Source organism: Esox lucius, chromosome 16 (assembly GCF_011004845.1).
Source record: "Esox lucius isolate fEsoLuc1 chromosome 16, fEsoLuc1.pri, whole genome shotgun sequence".
NCBI lineage: Eukaryota > Metazoa > Chordata > Actinopteri > Esociformes > Esocidae > Esox > Esox lucius.
The window spans coordinates 23,571,137-23,578,495 of NC_047584.1; positions in this window are offsets into that span (position 1 = coordinate 23,571,137).

The following is a 7,359-nucleotide window of genomic DNA, read 5'->3' on the forward strand; positions in this document are numbered from 1 at the left end:
AGTTAGAGTTACATTCCAATTGTCCCATTATCACTTCCAAACAGGTGTGCTTCAACCCTAAATCACAGACAGAGAGAGAACCTGGGTCCCCGATCGGAGCAGTGATTTAAGTTACACGCCTTGCAGAACAGCTGCATTGCTGCAGCGAGGAGTTCGAATCCCGGTGACCGCACACCAGAATACAACATAAATGACATATCAAATGTTTAAACTGAGAAAATGTATCACTTTAAGGGAAAAATAAGTTGATTTAAAATTTCATGGCATCAACACATCTCAAAAAAGTTGGGACAAGGCCATGTTTACCACTGTGTGGCATCCCCTCTTCTTTTTATAACAGACTGCAAAAGTCTGGGGACTGAGGAGTTGCTCAAGTTTATGAATAGGAATGTTGTCCCATTGTCCCATTCTTCAGGATTCTAGTTGCTCAACTGTCTTAGGTCTTCTTTGTCGCACCTTCCTCTTTATGATGCGCCAAATGTTTTCTATGGGTGAAAGATCTGGACTGAAGGCTGGCCATTTCAGTACCCGGATCCTTCTTCTATGCAGCCATGACATTGTAATTGATGCAGTATGTGGTCTGGCATTGCCATGCTGGAAAATGCAAGGTCTTCCCTGAAAGAGACGACGTCTGGATGGGAGCATATGTTGTTCTAGAACTTGGATATATATCTGTCAGCATTGATGGTGCCTTTCCAGATGTGTAGGCTGCCCATGCCACACGCACTCATGCAGTCCCATACCATCAGAGATGCAGGCTTCTGAACTGAGCGCTGATAACAACTTGGGTTGTCCTTGTCCTCTTTAGTCCGGATGACATGGTGTCCCAGTTTTCCAAAATGAACTTCAAATTTTGATTCGTTTGACCACAGAACACTTTTCCACTTTGCCACAGTCCATTTTAAATGATCCTTGGCCCAGAGAAAACGGCTGTGCTTCTGGATCCTGTTTAGATACAGCTTCTTTTTTGACCTATAGAGTTTTAGCCGGCAACGGCGAACGGTGGATTGTGTTCACCGACAATGTTTTCTGGATGTATTCCTGAGCCCATGTTGTGATTTCCATTACAGTATCATTCCTGTATGTGATGCAGTGCCGTCTGAGGGCCCGAAGATCATGGGCATCCAGTATGGTTTTCCGGCCTTGACCCTTACGCACAGAGATTGTTCCAGATTCTCTGAATCTTTGGATGATATTATGCACTGTAGATGATGATAACTTCAAACTCTTTGAAATTTTTCTCTGAGAAACTCCTTTCTGATATTGCTCCACTATTTTTTGCCGCAGCATTGGGGGAATTGTTGATCCTCTGCCCTTCTTGACTTCTGAGAGACACTGCCACTCTGAGAGTCTCTTTTTATACCCAATCATGTTGCCAATTGACATAATAAGTTGCAAATTGGTCCTCCAGCTGTTCCTTATCTGTACATTTAACTTTTCCGGCCTCTTATTACTACCTGTCCTAACTTTTTTGGAATGTGTAGCTCTCATGAAATCCAAAATGAGCCAATATTTGGCATGACATTACAAAATGTCTCACTTTCAACATTCGATATATTAATTCTATTGTGAATTAAATATAAGTTTATGAGATTTGTAAATTATTCCATTCCTTTTTTACTCACAATTTGTACAACTTTTTTGGAATCGAGTTTGTATTTGCAGAGCCGTGAATTTGACATGAAGACATTTGACATGGAGAAACATTTTTAATTACATGAGAGACAGTGAGAAGAAAGAAACAGACAGAATACAAACATGAGAAAAATATTTACAGGCTAAAAGAAAGGAGGACTAAAAGAATGCCTAAAATGAAGAGAGAGGGGAAAGTTGAGTTGAAGAAGATTGGAGGATTGTTGTTTGGAGGAGTTACCTGCATCTGCCTCTGGGATGCAACACAATGACCTCAACACAATTCTCATTCCAGTTCACTCTGCCTCCCTCATTCCTCTTTTCATCTCTGTTTCTCCTCTCTTCGACCAAGACTTGTCCAGAACTAGATGTCAACAGTCTGTCTTTCGTTCGACACACCTGTCCTCTTCTTCTCCTCATCGTATTTTTATTGTTTCCAAATGTCCAGATTTTTCCCCCATCCCACAACCCAAACTGGGAATTATAGCCCGGACTCGTGGCAGCAACTCTGCAGAAAGAGGAATGGGTTGAAGATCGAGATATGTCCTCCATTGCACAATGTCATTGAGCCACTCAGCTTCTGATCATGCTGACAGCTCAACAGGTAGGCACCCACCTGTATACCACGGTCGGAGGACATGGCATTCACTGGAAAACCGCAACTAAGCTTGCAAGTATCTAATCTACCAAAAGTGGTTGTCTGTTGTGAGTCACGAAAAGCATCCTGGTCCGACAGCCAATTTGCACTGCCCCATGCTATACACTCGAGAACTACCCAGGATGCTTTGACCAGGATTTTGACTTTTGACAGCTGCATTGGGAGGCAGTAACTTTAGAGTGCTGCGGCATTCAGGAGAACCTCACCTTCTCATTCTAGTTCCTCTGCTAACACCAGAACCGTCCCTGTCATCACTGACACACCATCATACCTCTCCAACGCTACCCCCTTTTTTCAATCTTATCCACCCACCTGAATTTTTATGTGAATGTTATATTGTGTGACAACTGGCTGGCTGCCTCAGTCGGCTGGAAAAGGCTCTAGTAGGCAGAGCAGTCCCACCACACTGTTGGGTGATTTTTCATCTTGACAGGGATAAGCATGTGATTGGTGATTTACGGTTTGCAGAAAACCTGTCATGAATATCCCATTGTTACCTCATGGTACATGATGTCACACCCTGCAGCCAAGGGAAAGGCAGAGATTGAGGAGGACTAGTAGATTGTTCTCATCTCGGGAAGGTCAGATCATGTGAGGCCAACATGTTTTCAGAAAGTCCAACCAGCTGTTGCAATATACAATGCCTATAGAAAGTCTAAACCCTAAGTTTTGTTATCGGCGCCTCAGAGTTTCATGGATTACACCAGATTTTTTCCACACACACGTCTAGACACTATACTCCAAAAGATATGTCCAAAATAAGTCCAAAATATGTTTTGGACTCATCCACTGACCAGTGTCTTTGCAGAACTTTGTCATTCACTTCCTTTTGAAATCTTGGAAATCATGGTTGAATGTTCGCTTTGAAACTCACTTCAACATCTATACTACCGCATGGCAGGAACGGCATGCAGTACCAGAGCCTCATATCTAACTGAAAGTACCCTGCATAACTAAACCCAAGACATAAGGCTGCACAGGACTGCAAAGCAATTCAGTCATGGACACCCAGCCAATCCGCTCTGACCCTTTAGTCAGAGGTTCAATTGGGATTAGGGAAGTGGGGGAGCCCCGCTTTCTACTTTCCACTTGCGTCTGAAATGCTAATCTGCTGGCCGGAGGATGTAAGGGAGCTCAGCTCCAACTAGGTCTCACTTCGACCATATGTGCAGGAGCCCAATTAAACCCCTGTCTTTAGTGAAGACCTAACGCACACATACTGGACTTTACCCCCAAACACACATGTGCGTTCACACGTAACACACACTAACTGACACAGCACACCCTCTCGCAAAAACACACGCTGCTACCGTTCATTGCCTATCCGGTTGCCCAGACACCAAATCCCCGCCTCTATGTACATAAACCTCAACCACATCTTATCCCTGAATACTGACTCTGAACTGGTACTGCTAGCCAAACCGTTGCCATTATTTGCTGATGTGTTATTCATTGTTTGCATATTCTGTAAATGTGTAATTCTCCATTTCATCCTGTTTCTCTTACTTTTAACTGTATTGTTGGAAAAAGGGACTGTTTGTTTTCACATTGCAGTTAGTCAACACCTGTTGTTTACAAAGCATGTGAAAATACTGCCTCAGTGTATGATTGGACACATACACACACACACACAGGTCTGTGCATGCAGGTGGACACGACCCACAGGAAACCCTTCAGGAAACTGTTTCAACGACTATGTTTCCTATTGGGCACAACTCCTGTTGACATCATGGTTTACGGCAGGCCTTTGATGTCACTGGCTAATTAGTGACAGCATCTGTGAGGACCCACAAGGGTTGCGGGGTTACACCTATACTCTCTTTTTGACCAAAATACACTCTACAGAAGAGAGGTCTTATTCAGGATAAAAACCACTTTATTGGGATATTTATTTTTTTAATGGTGTGGTGTTCAGGAATGCAGAGACAATCAGTGTCGGTGTGTTTGTTTATGCATATGTGGATGTTAATGCCAAGCCAGTGTACTTATCTGTCCTTCATCAGGCTCCACCTCTGTAAATACTTCCTGTGTGTTTCTAATGAGCTCAGTGAGCTGCATGGGGTAAGAGCATGGTAGTTCATCAACGTGTGTGTGTGTGTGTGTGTCACTGTATGCCTGTGGGAGATGGAACGGGTAAGCAGCAGATGGGAAACTGCTGTGACGGGTCAAACACACACACACACACACACACACCCACACAGCAGAGAGCGCTCTCTTGAAGCCATGTTGCCTGTCACAGGCTGGGTCTCCTGTGAGAAGCATGGTAATGCTGAACAGATGGGTCGCCTGTCCCAACACAACAACACAACAGAGAATACCCCCCCCCGGCTAACAACCTAATCACATCACTACATATCATATCACATTACATTATTTGGCCACAAGTAATCTCAGAACTTCACACAAAGTTAAATACCTAAAAGCAACATACCGGTCCACAGAAATGAATGCAGAGATGGATTGAGAAAGACTTAGAGAGAATCATGGATGAAAGTAGATGGAGGTAGATGAAGGGATGAAGAAAAAACAAAAGAGAGGTAGATTGAAAGACTGAGAAGCAAGAGAGGCTGGAAGGTAATTATGGGAAGGGGCTGGCAGGGAGTGGAAGAGAGAGAGATGTCTCTAAGCTCAAAATAAACCTGTCAAAACCACAGGGATCATGGGTTAGAAACTAAAGCTCTCTCTCACACACATAATGGGGTGAACTGGGGGTGCAGATCAAAGCTCTTCGGATGGGAGTTTTACAGTGTTAAAACACTGAGGCGTTCTCACATGGGAACCATTCAAACTGGACCCACACAGATAGCTGTAAAGCTCCACCATCCCCACAACCATAAATTGACAGAAGAGGTTCATTTATTAGACATGTCTGGCAGACCACAGCTCAGATGCATTTAGTGCAACACAGCCTTATGTACTGGAATGGACTGTCGTCTATTGAAATGGCTCCAGGGGGGTCGCAAAAGTATGAAGATTAACCCCACCCCCGGGCTATGTCACACGGTGCATATGAACCCGACACAACAAACAAGTTGATCCCACTGGGAGGGGCCTAACTGAGTGAAGTATTTGTGATCTTTTGATTTTTGTCAATCAAAATGCTGCACGGCCACGGCGGCTACATTTAAACTGCTACCTCTAATATAAACAAAAAGGTGTCCATTTTATCCCGGGCAAGCCACTTCCAATTATAACCCAGAAGCTAATCAGATAGTAGCATTCAACATGAAATGCAAGGTGCCTTCAATTACTAGCTTGCTATTGCAGTAACCTGAATTTGATCATAATGGACGGATTTAATGAACCACTGACTACCTTGTGCTGCCTGGAGACAGTACTGCATGGAGACAGTGCTGCATGGAGACAGTGCTGCATGGAGACAGTGCTGCATGGAGACAGTGCTGCATGGAGACAGTGCTGCCCGGAGACAGTGCTGCCCGGAGACAGTGCTGCACGGAGACAGTGCTGCACGGAGACAGTGCTGCCTGGAGACAGTGCTGCCTGGAGACAGTGCTGCCTGGAGACAGTGCTGTACGCTCAGCTGTCTCAGAACAATGTAATAGAACGACATGGCTTTAGCATTTTCACTGAGGTCAAGACCTACAGCTGATCCTCAGCAGAGCACAGACATGCCCTCATCACTCTGGTTAAGGGACCGACGGGGAACGGCACAAGTGTGGAGTTGGCTCAGCACTGCACGGGGAGTAGGAACCTGGAGCTGGGAGACCGGGGACTGGCTACAGTGATTTCATCTGAGTCTGTCTGAAGTGAGTTACCTCTGAGGTCCATTAGAGACTCATAATGACTGTACGGCTACACCAAGGCGCTGACTGAAAGACATCTGTGAGGATTTGGCAGACAGTCTAGTTACTGTTTTACAGCACAGTTCTTGGAGTCATCTACAGATTTTTGTGAACTCTTGACTCCTGAGGCCAGGTCAGACTGAGGGAGGCAGTGGGAGAACAGGGGGGAAAGGCCAGGATAGGGGATGCGGGATGCCAGGGAGGTACCAGAGGAGTCCAGACGAGTGAGTAAGCACCGTATCTGTCGAGGGACAGAGATCCACACAGATGGAAGCTGCCCGGTGTGAAATACCAGACATTCATTTAAACCGTCACCATTATCCAAAACAGGGACAAACGGTTCCATATACCGTAGTGTGTGTGTGTGTGTGGATGTTTGTGCCCTTGCATGAGTGTAAATGCTTGCATTCATGTGTTTAGGTTAGAAGGTGTCATGGTTAAGGATCTATCCTGCATAAGTGTCCTCCACTCTCCATTCCTCTCCAGAACACATGGCCTTGTTCCCTCACTCCCACATCTGGGTTGATGAAAGCCATGTCTTTAAAACCAATCACACGATATCCTTTAGATGCTTCCTTTACATGCTTTCCCGTTGTATGTGAGCAAACAGACCCCCTCTCTGTATCCCTCATTGTCATTCGGACACATTTCTGAAATTGAAACAAAACAATATTCTTCCTTCTAGTATTGCCTCTGCACAAAGTTATTTCTCTAATTACTGTTACTGGGTTGGGTGCTTGTCCCACCTAGCTATTTGAACTAACTGTAAATAATTCTGAATAAGACCATCTGCTAAATGACTAAAATGTCAAATGTATTGATTACACTATAAAACACTGGAGTTAGACTGACCTTTAGAAGCCTCAGCAACAGAGAACTCTGCTGCCAAACATTTGTTTCTCAGTGGAACTAACCCTAACCATCCTATGCTGGATGTATGGAAGTGATTTCCTCCCTGTGGTTCTATTTTGTGGCACAAACTTTCTCCATCCATAGAGCAGCTAGAACTGGAAAACACACCAGTGACAGTGCTTTGTTTGACCCGTTTAAAGGGCCAGTAACATTAGTGACAGCGACAGAGTGGTGTGCAGGTGCAGACAGGGCTTCTTCTAGTCCAGGCCTGAGAAAAATGGAGAAGAACTGTGTGTGGTCAGTGATCTGTTCTGCCAGACCACGAGATGAGGGCTGATTCATGAACAACACACAATGACTAAGGATGATGACTGACAAGGGAACAATAACTGTCAGCCTGGCGAGAGCAGAAAA